At 43.8% G+C, this 14,253-nt stretch overlaps 1 long non-coding RNA gene across 1 annotated transcript; it reads left to right on the top strand.

The window, feature by feature from the left end:
* The first annotated feature begins 11,424 nt into the window (after positions 1-11,424).
* On the top strand, positions 11,425-14,234 carry LOC139670382 (uncharacterized). Its single transcript, XR_011697478.1, has 3 exons — positions 11,425-11,565; positions 13,550-13,662; positions 14,172-14,234. It is a non-coding gene; the product is annotated as an uncharacterized lncRNA (long non-coding RNA).
* The last annotated feature ends 19 nt before the right edge of the window (positions 14,235-14,253 follow it).

The following is a 14,253-nucleotide window of genomic DNA, read 5'->3' on the forward strand; positions in this document are numbered from 1 at the left end:
AATGCTGACTGCTTTATTAATGCTTTCCTTGGTTCAATAGGTAGGCCAGTGTTTCTCAAGCTTTTTGAATTTTATGCCAATCCTTCTTTTCAGAAGCGCCAACATCAGAAAAACAGAGCAGTGGTAATTAGTACTACTGAGAAAGCATGGTTGTTCAGGTTCCCAGATTAAATATAAACAAGCCATAATGAGAAGGAAGTGAGCTCCCTTGTCAGCATGACGTGTTTGTATCCAGGTTCATAACTATTGGCTGAACAGAGCAGCATAAGGAATTCAATCTTGAGCAGCTTGCTCACATGTGCTCCTTTTGGCATTGCAATTATCATGTTTGTTTGCAACATTTTTTTGCAACTTTTGTTTATTTGCAATTTTTTAAATTTGTAACTGTGATATTTCCTCATTAATCAAAATGGTTACATACTATTTTCTGTGCAGAAAAAAAAACCCAAAATGTCAGGAGTATATTTTCACAGCATCGCTAAGGACAGAAGTCATAAAATCAAAAATACTGCAGAAAAAACTTGCTATGTTTTGGTTTGTTTTGCTTGTTTGCTTCTGACCAGAGACTGATATATGACAATTTAATTCAACTACTACAACTTAACACAAACAATTTTGACACCAAATTTGATGACCTAGAATACTCATTGCTTTTTATTGTCTTCTTCATCTGCGAATAAAGTATCAACACCAATAAGTCTGAGGCAGTTAAAAATGGTAAGATTATATCTCCTGAATATTTGATGCATTTAGATCTGTGAAGGAATATGTCTTGGAGCTGAAGATACACCATCTCTTCATCAGTCTCAAAAACAACACCTTGCCTGGACCTGTTTCACTTCCAGCTTAATTGAACAAAATTTTTGCCAAGTCCATTAAAATATTTTCCTTTGTGTTTCCCAGTACAGTAGAGTGCTGTGAAGTGAAGCAATGGAAAGGTCACAGGACATTCTAAAGAAAGAGGCAATGATTTTTTATAGTTGACTTTGGGATCATTACCAAGACCAGCCCTGAAATAGGCAATATTTGTAAGGGTCTGTCATGCCCCTTCTTACCATTCAGAGTGTGTTTTCAGCATTAGCTGGCCTAGCAACTATCAGAGGAGTAAACTACTAAAGGGTCATTGTCAGAATATAAAATCTAATGTTTTTTAAAATCATCACTTTTCTGTTACTTTGAGTCTTGTTGGAGTTGACAAACACTTAAAAATCTTAGACAAAAGTAATGTAGTCTAATGTTATGTTCCTACATTCATTAAAAAGAATTTAATTTAAATATTTTTTATAATGCTGAGCATCTAACAGTTTGCAAAAATGTACACAAATTGCTGATTATTCTGAGCTTTTGAAAATCAGACTAAATACTGAAAGCCTAGGTTGCCCTCTGCCTAGAAAAAAAAAAAGAAAAAGATCAGCCTTTACATGTTAACTCTTTCCCCACTAGTTATTGCACTCTTACCAAGCTTCCCCTGTCTTAACCTGGTGTACACACCTTGGATAACCCATAAAGTGTCTGACTGATAATATCTTTTGGCCAATCAGTCTTTTGAAACTTGATAATAGTAATAATTCATTCCTGTTTCTATTCTATTTCACAGATCCAAGATATTGATACTCAACAGGTACCTGACCCAGTGAAAAAAGGTAAGCATTATATGTTTGTTTAATTCATAAATTCTAAATAAGCTACTTTTTTTTTCTATAATCTACAACAGAATCCCAGAATCACCTCAGTAAAGAGTATGTTCCACAAAGATAAGTGCAGAGTTCTTTGGCTGGAATTTCACCCAGTCTCAGAATTTGAAAGAGCTCACTTTTCTATAATTTAAACTGTCTTCATCACTTTACTACACTATTATTTACCAACTGACAACAGTCTCACTGGAGAAAAAAATAAACCTGAGGCAAATTCCAGAGAGGTGAAAAAATATTTGCTCCTATTGGCAATAGGGTACAAGCATTTGTAATAATGTGCTCATTGGGTAAATATTATTAAATTCAATATCAACTGTATAAAGCACCTCTTTCCTTAAAATAAAAACAGGTTCAATATGCTGTAAATATTCTTTGTGTCCTCCATACACTGTCAGACCTGGTTTATCTCACCCGCTGAACATGGACCTTAGCCATGTGAGCTGAGGTATCTGCAGTGCCTGCCAAAGAGAAGGTTAATAAAGAATGCCTTTTAAAATGTTTTTGCAGTCTTGGCACTTTCTTTCCCAGCTGCAGCTGTTTCCAGCTATTGCGTTCCAGACCCAAGGGGAAAAACGTAACACATTCTTCTACACTTTCCTGGAATTGACATTGCTTAGGGGAAGTTTAACAAAAAACAAAAAAATATCTAGGCTCTTAATATTTTGGTTATGTGTTTTCCATCCAGACTGGAGAATTATCCCACATAATAATAATATGTGGGATAAGGCAAGAAAATAAAGTTCAAGACAGGCTAGGTGGCACAGACACTCCAAAACAGACAGTTACTAGTTTAGAATGGTTGGATATCTTCAAATCACAATATTGTCACGGTGCTGGTGCATAGCTAGTTGCTGGCACATTTTCTGCTGGTTCTTGTGCTCTGGCAATGAACAAGGAAGGTTGTGCACTCCTGTGGCTCTGCAAGGTCTCCAGTATCTGTCAGTGTCGTTTCCCTTCCTAAGTACCCACTTACTTATAGCACAAAATATTCTGTGTCTTGCTGAGCATACAGTTGGCTGTTGTTGAGTCACCAGGCAGAGCAGAGTTAGCAAGCTGGTTAGACTGCAGCAGATCCTGTCACAAACAAAATAATACATATTAATTTGTTCACACTATGTGATTTCAAGGAGTTCTGCTTTGCACCTTACAGCTTATACTTTGCTACAGTGCTTGAAAATTTTAGGTTTTCCTCTGACAAGAACAAAAAAGAAACATGTTTGGTGTCTGTTTCTGTTTTCACTTCTGTGATGGTAAAGTAACCCTCTGCTGCATCTGTGATAGTACTTCTGACTGACTCAGAAGGGGTAGTGGTATAGTAAGCATATGATATTGGCACTTACAGCATTGTGGTTCTTTGTAGTTTGAAATACAGAAAATTAGTTTTGTTTTTCTCCTATGATCCTTAAGAAATGCTTCAGACTAAAGTAGCAGGAAGTTTACCTGTACAGATTTTCTATTCTGTGTGGTCATCTTGATGTATATCTTGTCATGAATTTCTGTGGAGATACAATATTTTCTGGACTGATCTCTGTGTGTTTTATGTCTGTAAGCCTCATTCCTAATGCTAAAGGCAATTATGAAAAGTCATCTGAGCCACTGGACACATGTGTGCCATGATATGGTCCTATTATTTTCATTCATCCAGCTTTAATCTTTTCTCCCAGAAGATGAGGAAACAATGGTTACAGTGTCTCCAGGACTGTAGGGAAGATCCTTCAACATTTAAAAGGTTTCTCAGTTATTGTTCTGTTCAAAATACAACCAAGACTAGGGTTTAGTTCTGTGTGGAGGGTTTCTTGGTCTGGTTACATCCTGGTACTGAAAGACATAGGACAGATGAGCAGTACATTAGCAGTGCTGGAAAACTCCCACATGTTCAGCAGAAGCTGATATGCTGTGACAGATGACAGAACTCTTTTCATGGAGCTTCCCATCTGGCACACTAGAGGTCCTGAAGCCTGTTAACCTCCTTGTGAACAGCTCAGGGAAAAAAGCCAAGAAAATGTCAACCTAATGGCAAAGAATATCTCTGACCCTGCACTGTCCTTCTGCAGTTACTGGTGGAAGAGACTCTAGCAATAGGTTCATTCCTTTTCATATGTATCAGCATGCCATAAAGGGATGGATGGTCTGATTCTGTCAAATGTTAGAATTAATCTTTCAGAGAGGGGTTAGTAGAATGTCGGAACACCAAAGCAATAAAACCAGGTCCTGTGCCTTTGACTGAAATTTCCACCTTTTAGTACTAGAATTTGTATCTTGCTGTGGCTCCCTTTAGAAAAGAAACTAAAGAAATACACTTTCTAGTAAGTAGAAACTCTGTAATAGTTGATATGGATTTGTTCTTTCCCTTTTTTGTCTCAGGTCATTATTGCAGCACAAAGAGGATTCAAAAAAGGAAGAAGGAAAAATAAAAGAGGGATTCCCCTCAAGAAACACAAGACCCAAGAAAACCAGGACAGCAAGCAAAGATGTAAATTTTTGAAAGAAAATCTTGCCAGGCACAAGACACACTTCAGCTCTCCTGTCTTGTACTGCCTGAGTCAAAGAAAAGACAGCACGCTACAAAATGCCAGTTGTTCAGCCTGTGAAGGCATATAAAAGTGTAATGTGTCTGATTTGATTAAATATTTAACAAAACTTTAGTTATGGATTATGGCTCTACCAGCAAGGGAGTAGAATACCAGGAGAAATCAAAAATTTTGCTCTTTTTTTTTTTTAATAAATAGTTTGCACATTTGGCTAACATACAGATGAAGCTTCTCTCACCAAATGAAGAAGCATCACAAATGCTAAACCAGCTTAGTGGTTATTAGAAAGTCTCTCCTGAATATAAAGTATCATTTGTCTTGAACAATACATGATGGTTTTGTGAGGCAGACTCCACTTCCAGGAAGAGCTCTGTAGAGAAATGTGTCCCCTTTGCTTCTTTTTTCCTCTCTTTTTTTCCCCTTCTTCACTCTATTTGGAAGTTTCCCTAAGACTCTCAAGGACAGGAATTATTCGCTATGCAGCTGAAACCACCATTCCTTGATCACAGTAGAGAAACTGGAAAGTCATAATCCATGAGAATCATTCCCTCTTTCACCAACCAACCAACCAGATACATGTTACACTCAAAAACATTTGACAACAATTCTCTACACAAATACTGAGTCTGTGGAACTGTTTGCTAAAGGATGCCATAGATGCAAAAAACATACATGGATGCAGGTAGACATGTACCTTATAGACAGATCATGAGGAGTTTTTGAGTAGAAATGTATGGCTTTGAAAATGTCTTTGGCTAAAGGGTGAGAATCAAGGACAGTTCTTGGGAAAAGTATAGGGGGAGCCCCCTACACCGAGCTGGGTTGTGAACTCATGGTCAGAAGAGCTCCGGCACAGCAGTCATCAGAAGGCTTGATCAGAAGGCACACATCTTAAGGAGTTTATTCAAGATAGATTAACAGACAGTTCTCATAGCTCATAGTACAAGAAGTTAGTTCCTAGAAGTTCCTATTACAACAGATCTAGATCTGACTCATTCTCACATCCTAGTAAATCTCTCACGCAGTAATGTCCACACCTTTTAAGCACTCTCATATCCAACATGCCAACACATAATTGGTTAACCAATTCACCTTGCATACACCACAGCCTCTCATTGGTCACAAGCCACCACACATACTCCAGGTAGCTCTGTTCTCTTTAAGGTAGAACTCTAAAACAGCTTTCCTTAAGGGATGCACTTACACTCACCCCCACAGAAAAGTATTGGATGTTTGTTCTGTTCCTGCTCTCTCCTGGGTGCTGGCATAAACAGCCTCTTGGCATGAACCAGTATGGCCATTCATGTGTTCTTATATTTCTTCATTACAGTCATATACCTGCATAGTTTGCATCTTCTTAATGTGTGTATCACTGCATAGATATTTGGGAATAAAAAAAATCACAAGTACTGAGTTTTGTCTCCTTGAAATTTCCTAGGACTTAGGATTGCCCAGTAGAGGAAGCCACTGAGCTTCCTCTCTCCACCTCATCTTTGTCTCTGCAGCATACTTCATTTTAATTCATACATTAAATTAAATTGCAAAATCAGGGCCATTAAGTTTCAAGCATTTGAAAGGGGTTGAGCTAGAATTGCCAATAATAAATAAAATCTAATTTGTTTAGTGTCTGCAACAAGAAAGAATTTGCTGAATACTCCAAATGCCAAGTGCCTTAGATGGGTAGAGCCTCACCCTGCAGCCGTTGAGCCATGTTGCCATGATGGGTCTAGTGCAGGTGGAATATCAGGTTATGATGTATATACAGGACAACAATCGGCACGTCTTGATTTTCCACACAGACCAGATCGAGACCTTTTATCAAATATAAAGGTAGGCCTAGCCAAATCTGCAGTATCAAATAGGACTATTTCATACACCCTAGTATGGCCAGAGAGAAATATCCCATACAGTCTCTCTGTTGTGCATTATATAAGAGACATGAGGAAAAATCATATCTTATTGTAGCAACACAAATCCAGAAACAAATTAAAAATTAAGACACATAGGTGTAAGGCATCATTACAAGGCCTCTCAGAGACAACTGGATGAGCTTTCACTCAGGGCTAGAATTGGATGCAAGTATGGTGAAGGAAGGTACCCTTCAAAGCTAAAGGTGGTAGCCAGCTGGGCACCAGTCCTGGGGAATGAGTTCTGGGAGCCTCATGTCTGATACACTTCAGGAGAAAGGTTCAGTCTTATGGAATCCTAAATGAGGCACACATGCAGACAGCATGAAGCCATTAGTTTTGCACTGCCAGCAACCTCCTCATGACAGCCATAGGAAAAGCATACAGTTGGATTTGTTTCACTGAGATTTATTTATTTTTCATTGTCAGCAGGTTACAGATGAGAAAAATAGTCACTTTATGATTTCTGCCTAATATAACTGATTTCAAAACAATGTAGAAGAATGTGAAATACACTCCAGCCAGTCTAAGGCCTCCCACAGGAATTCCCCAAGTCTGGTACAGTTGGGCAGTACCCTACAGCTGAGGGGATTTTCAAGTAACTAGAAAGTACAGAGTTCTGATGTGGATATTCCCTTAGAAACAATGACCAACTTCTGGGAAGCATGTGTAGTAGCTTTTACTTTTAAAACAGCAGGCAGAAGTAAGCAAAATATTTTGGAAAATCACAGCTGATCTCATGCTCTCCTTGTGATTGCTATTATTACTAGAACTGCTGATAGTGTTACAATGTTTCCTTCAACTGCATGATGAGAAACCAAGAACTGCAGAGCAGTTCATTCCACTGTAAAGCCATGTAAACATCTTAAGGCACACAAAAAACAACATGTTTATTTCAGGAAACAATTCCAGGACGAAATGACCACATAGGATTTTGGTGGAAGCTGACTCCTGGAAAGTGCTCTCCTTTCCCACCCACTGTGCTGGCTTAAAGGCGAACCAGCAGGGGAAATGAACTCACCACGACAGAGATTGTAAGTCAGAGCTAAAATTTAATAATAATATTACAATAAATACACTGACAAAAAAGGGAAATTGCTTTCAACTCGCAAAAACCCAGCAGTATAACCCAGTGTCCTGGGGCACAAACCCAAGGGGGTTTGTTTGCCCTTGTGGTGAGACCCCTGTGGCTCCCCCAAGTCCAGAGCAAAAGGAAGTGAAAAACCTGTTGGTGCAGGCAAGGGCTGTAGTCTGGTCAAGAGTGGTGGTCGTACTCTAGTCAAGAGCAGTGGTCTCCTTCTGTAGAGGTCCTGCTGCTCCTCTGGATCCAATGAACTGATTGGGTCTTTGATTTTCTTTTCTGGACAGGGGCAACTGCTATCGGTTTCTGTTGTCCTTCCGGCTCCTCCATGGTTTGTGTGGACATGGTGCTGGTTGATTTGTTTCCCTTTCTCTCTGGCTCAGCTGTGGTTTGTGTGGGCATGGTGCTGGTTGATGTATCTCTTTTCCTCTCTGGCTCAGCCATGGTTTGGGTGGACATGGTGCTGGTTGATGTATCTCTTTGCCTCTCTGGCTCAGCCGTAGTTTGGGTGGACATGCTGCTGGTTGATGTATCTCTATCTCTTTTCCTCTCTGGCTCAGCCATGGTTTGGGTGGACATAGTGCCTGTGGATTTGCTCCTTTTCTCCTCCTCCAGACGATGCTGTACCACACCAAGCAGTGTGCGGTAGGCAGTGGCCAGGGCCCAGCAGGTTGCTGTGAGCTGCACATCTCTGGGACTGCCAGAGCATCTTCCTTTCACATAACTTATTGTTTTGTCAGGGTCCTGCAGTTGTTCCGGGGTGAATTTCCAGATCATTTGAGGAGAGAAGGTCTCCAAATACTGGTCCATATCTTCCCACTTCCCGTGCCACTCAACATCATCCGCTCCCAGGGCAGGCCTCCAGCAAGCCTCCTTAGAAAGCCCAGTTCTGACCCTAAACATGGTGTATACAGTACAGAGGAGACAAAGCAACACTAACAGCACTAACAGTAAGATTATGCTGTCCCTAACATCAAAAGGAAGCTCAATATTTTCAATGATTGTTGTAGCAGAGGTGAAAAGGTGGAAGTAATCATCTCTGCAGGCTGGGTGCTATTTTTAATGAGACCCCAGAGGTAACAACCCAAACGAGGCCAGGCAAACCAGACTGAACATATATTCACAATGAAATTCACTGCTTCTGATGTTATGACAACATAAACATAGTATATTAATAAAGCAATTTTGATCCTTCTCCCTGGTATTAAAGAGAGCATCAAAATAGGCAAATGGTTCCCCATGTGTCGAAATATGAAGAGGCCCAGATACACCATCCACATGAATACATCAAGCAACATGGTAGTCAGGGAGTTTCTGTATCCAAATACACAAAATGAAATTGTAATTCTGAATTCTCTCGCGTGGCCCCATGTTGGGCGCCAAACAACAGGACCCACCAGCCCAAACACTCCATCCAGCCTCTCCTACCTCCAGGCACACATCTATAGAAGCCCTGCTTTCTTTCTTCTCTCCCTTCCCATTCTTCCTCCATGCTGATGATCATTGCCCTGCTTACCCCACACCACACCCATCACATTTACCCTCCCCAACTGCTCCACCATCAGATAGACTTTCGGATCTGAAGCCCATCAGGGAACATCTGTAAAATGTCCCTAGTAAGGAGAATGGAAAGGCATACTGCACCCTACCCAGCCTTCAGACACAATCTTCCCTGCCCAAATGCCTGGAAGGAGAAGGCAGAGGAACTGCCTGCTAGGGAGGCAGCTAAAGGTGTGGAAGAAAACCTCCAGAATCAGAAAGTCAGGTCAGACCAAGGGCAAGTCTTGAGATAGATTTTGACTGGATCTCTCCCTCCTAGCAGCTGTGGCATCCCCAGAGGCATTGCAAGCAGCAGCGACTGAGATCCTGCAGAGGAGGAGACACGAGGTTCCTCAGGAAACACTGAGAAATACTACTGCCACAGGTGCACAATCAGGCAACCAGCTCTGGCCAGTGAGGTGCTACACTCCAAGAGTAACATTCCCAAATGGTGTATTTTAAACATTTAAACTTCTTGCATGTCACCTCTTATGGGCACATTAACAGGCAATTCCAAAATGTTGGAGTCAAGCAGATGAGGGAGAATGCTGGCTTGGCTCAGCAGGGATCTTCTCTCAGAAAAAAAGAAGTTGTATGCAGAGTGGAAGCAAGGTCAGGTGACATGGTGTGCTGGTTTTGGCTGGGGTAGACTTAACTTTCTTGCTATCTTGTTATCCACTATCAGTGGATAGTCTGGGGCTGTGGTTTTGGATTTGCGCTGAACATAGGGTTGATAAAATAGACAAGTTTTAGTTATTGCTGAGCAGGGCTTATACAGAGCGAAGGTTTTTTCATACTTTTCATACTGCGACTCTGATGAGGAAGTTAGGGGTACATGAGAGGTTGAGAAAAGACACAGCCAGGACAGGTGACCCAAACGGACCAAAAGGATGTTCCATACCATATGACATCATGCTCAGTATATTAAGTGAGAGAAAAGAAGAAAGAAGAGATATTTGGATGGATGGTCTTTGTCTTCTCAACTAACTGTTTTGTGTGATGGGGCCGTGCTCTTTTGAGAATGGCTGAACATCTGCCTGACCATGGGAAGCATTGAATTAATTCTTTGTTTTTCTTTGTTTGTTTTTGCAACTTTTGCTCTCCCTATCAAACTGTCTTTATTTCAACCCACAGATTTTCTGGTTTTAATATTCCAATTCTCTCCCCAGTCTTGCTATGGAGGAGACAGGAGCAGGGACAAGGCAGAGGTGTTTCATGTGTTCTTTGCCTCTGTCTTCAACATGGATGCCGAACCAAGAGAGACTCAGTGCCTTATGCTGAAGGACCATAAGTTGGAGAATGATCAACCCCCAGTCGACCCTGAAATTGTGCAGGATCTGCTGCTTCAGCTGGATCCCTACAAATCTATGGGGCCTGACAGGATTTGTCCAAGAATCCTCAAAAAACTAACTGATGTCATCACAGAGCCTCTCTCAATGATTTTTGAGCAGTCTTGGAAATCCAGAGAGGTCCCAGCTGACTGGAAGCTGGCAAATGTTGTCACAGTTTTCAAGAAGGGCAAGAAGGAGAACCCTTGAACTACAGGCCTGTCAGTGTCACTTCAGTGCCCTGTAAAATCATGGAAAAGGTTATTCTGGGAAGTATTGAAAAGCACTTAGAGGACAATGCAGTCACTAGTCACAGTCCTGGTTGTGTGTATAGACTGGGGAATGAGAGAGACTGGAGACCAGTGCAACAGAAACCAGCCTGGGAGTCCTGGTTGATAGCACGTTGAATGTGAGTCAGCAGTGCTCTGGCAGTCAGGAGGGCCAAGCATGTCCTGGGGGGCTTCAGGCAAAGCATCGCCAGCTGGTCAAAGGAGGTGATTATCCTTTTCTGCTCTGCACTGGTGTGGCTTCACCTTGAGTACTCTGTACAGTTTTGTGCACAATATAAGGAAGATATTATGCTATTAGAGAGCCTCCAAAGGATGGCCATGAGGGTGGTGAAGAGGAGCAGCTGAGGTCACTTGGTCTATTCAGCCTGGGGAAGAGGAGACTGAGAGGAAACCTCATTGCGGTCTTCAGCATCCTCATGAGGAAGCAGAGGGGCAGGTACTGATCTCTTCACTCTCAGTGTATGAACCCCTAACATACAGCTCTCCTAAACAGACACACCACAAAGGCTGCTAATAGGACAAAGGGTTCTGGATCTAGGCAGGAGTGCTAAAGGAATGAGAGTTCTGCCCCTTCCATCACTCGAGGTTTCAAAGATATCCTGTAATAGCAGGCATCTTTCCACTTTCCCTGCGTAGGCAGGGTGTCTGCAGGCAAGGAGGCAGATGAGGTGATGCTGAGTCTGGGAAGCAGAGGGCAGGGATCAGCGTTTAAAGTGCAAGCAGGGCAATGTTCTCAGTGCACTCTGACAGTGCTGTGGTATTGGGATCGGCGCTGGGACGGCCAGTCACCTCTAAACACATGTCCAAACAAAACAAACTTATCTAGGCCCTCACGAACACCCAAGCTCCTTGAGTAACACAACGTTCGTGGCCCAGTCAGTTACAAGCGCTGGTGAGCACAGGTGGAAGAAGTAAGTGCAAACCTCCCCTTGGGTCGGATTGCGGTGGCTGAGCTTGGCTTGTTTTCTTGTGCATATTTAGATGATTCTTATCAGGGAGGAGCACATTTAGGAGCCCTTAAAATCGAAACAGAAAGCACAGAGCTGCAAGTGACACAACAGCAGCTGGTTGTGTTGTCAGAGCTCAGCCAGCACAGCACCCGGCAGGATACACAGACCAGCACGAGATCCCCCAGGTCACCACCTCAGCCTTCTCCAGCGTGTCTCAGCTCCGCACTCAGTCAGATGGGGAGCCTGTAAGTATCCCCCACCGAGTCCCCCACCTTTTTAGCGCCATTGGCACTCGGGGGCATCTCTAGAAGAAGTGGTGTTGCAGGGTGCAAGTGTCTTGGTGGGAGCTGGTCCTTCCCTGGCCGTAAGGAGGAGTTCAAGGGCAGTTCTTCTGCAGTCTGTTCCGTTTGCCGCTGGTTGATTTCTGTTTGCCAGAATCCTTAGCTTGTCAGTAGCTTTTCTTCACCTATGGTTTCTCTGCAGCTAATCCTGCCAGAGAAAGAGGTTTCAGGGAAGCCGAGGAGGGTGGGGGCGGGGCAGGTGTCTTGAAGGAAACGTGCCAAGCCCAAAGCTGCCTTCCTTTCCCACCATTCTTGCACAGCACTTCTCCCCGCAACAGCCAGGGGAGAAGGGATACAGGAAAGTTAAGTTTTCTCGGGGGCTCTCTAGTGAAAGAGAATGTGCCCATTCCCTTGCCCCTTCAGCGCCACTGCAGTGGCATCCGGTGGCTCCACCACAGATGTGTGACCCTGCACGGTGGCCAGATTCTGTGGCATTGCTGTGTGCCTTCCTGCCACCTTTGCCCAGGCACTCCCAGTAGCTTACTGGAGGAAGCACAGCCCCAGCCTGGGAAGGTGCTTACCTGCCTACGAGGAGCAGAGGAAGGAGTAGTGAAGTCCCAACAGCACAGAGGGTGTCTATGAGCCACATATCCCACACAGACACCCCAGGGGACCTCCTGAGTCAGGTACATGGAGCCTATCTCTATCCAGGGAGACAGGCACAAAGCTCTCTTATGGTGAAACCCAGTGTTTCCAGCGATGCCTGCCCAGAAAAAAAGGAGGCTGAATCCAGGCTGGGGCTTGCTGTGCCATGCTCAGGTTCCTCTTTCTCACACATTTGAGGAAGAGCCAGAGTCTCCTGTCCAAAGGCACAGGCACCTCCTTAGAGGCAGTGAGGCTCCAGATGTTTGGGGGAAACCCAGCTGTACACTGGGTGACAGCTCTTGCTTCTCAGCCAGGCTGCTCTCAACCCTGCCTCAAAGACAAGCTGCAGAGCTCACAGATACTATGTCTGTGGCTGCGCTGGTCACAGAGTGCCAGGTCTGAGGCTTCACTGCCAAACCATACATCACCTTCAGTCCACCCATGTGTTCTCTACCCAGCTGGCACAAGGCACCCACTCCAGGCATGTTTCTGGCCCTGTCAGTCACATAAAGGGACAAAGATTTACCTGCTGGGCTGGCTGGGAAGGCAACAGGAAACTGAGGGGCAAAGCTGCCTGCAATTTGGCAGTGAACAGAGGTGCATTGCTGGAAAAAGAAAATATGTCCTTAAAGACATGAGCCTCAAAGCAAAGCAAAGCAGAGGGCAGAGATTCCATGGGGTTTCCCTAGGATCCTGTATATGCAGAGATCACACAGCAGCCCAGGGTCTCTGAGGTGGCTGTCCTCGACTCCTGCCATATATATCCACAAACCTGCTAGGAATTTAATTCTCTGTCCCATCTCTAGTAAACATGTGCAACTAGGACAATTTTAATAGCTTTTATATTTTATGGATGTTGGGGAAGTACACATGAGATGATTGAACAAAAAGTCTGTATTTCTACAAGCCTGCCTTTTTTTAGGAAACAGGTCTAAAGAAATATGACAGCAAGGGTTGGCGGGTGGGCAGGGCTAGGAGTTGGCTGGGCTGTACTGGTCCCAGCTCTAACAAAAGTCTCTGAGGAGCTGGTCAGCTAACCAAGAGTCCCCTCCAAATACAGCTTGTTCTCACTCTGAGGACTGTGAGGCAGGACAGCAGGGAGAACAGTGGATGGCATGAGCCCTTGTGGAACAGGGAGAGGAAAAGCAGCAATGCCTGGCTGCAGGAGATCATGTGTAACACAGATCAAGGAGCAGTATCACAGGCAAGAGAAATCATGGTGAAATTACATGTGCCTGAGGTCTTACTCTGCAGCACCTTCTGAATACTTTCCTGGTTGCTTGTGTCTTCATTGTAAATTCAGAACAATGGGCATCCTTGATGTGACCTTCCAGTCTTTCCAGAAGCCTGCTCTGAAGAAGAACTCCAAGGGAAGCTACAAGAAGTAAGGGAAGAGTCATCAGGGAAAGTGGACAGGTTGGTGCCTGATGCTGTAACCCCTGTTCCATGATGTGTGTGTGCTGCTCCTAGCCATGACTGTGTGGAGGAGGAATTTGAGACAGAGCAGCCATATCTCTGTGCTCATTAAACAGAGGTGCCCACTTCCCAGTATCCAGGGAGAGAAAGGGAGTGGGAGGGGGATGCTGAAGGGTCTCAAGTCACTAGCACTGCAGCCAGGCACCAGGTACAAATTCAGAGGAGTCTCTGTGGCACTCTGAAAACTCAGGGGCTGTACCAAATCCACAAGCAGCTTTGGGTGGTGGCCTAGAGGACATCCAGGACATCAGGATGATATCCTACCAGGCAACAGACAACAGAGGAGGGACGGCAGGACGACTGTGAACTTCTTGAAGTGAAGTAGTAAATGATTCTCAGGAGATAATGCTTGTCAAAGGGAGGAAGAGTTATTTGCAAAGCCTCAAGGCAGAGGCTGAGCTTGAAGCAAAGATCATCAAGCTCTTTGTCCTGTTTGTGCCTCTTTGCAGATCTGGGTGGCCACTGCTGTGATGCCATGTGGCTCTTCAGCCAGTGATACCCCTTCCTGATGCCACTTCCCTGTTTTTCAGC

The sequence above is a fragment of the Pithys albifrons genome, chromosome 3, assembly GCF_047495875.1.
Source record: "Pithys albifrons albifrons isolate INPA30051 chromosome 3, PitAlb_v1, whole genome shotgun sequence".
Classification (NCBI taxonomy): domain Eukaryota; kingdom Metazoa; phylum Chordata; class Aves; order Passeriformes; family Thamnophilidae; genus Pithys; species Pithys albifrons.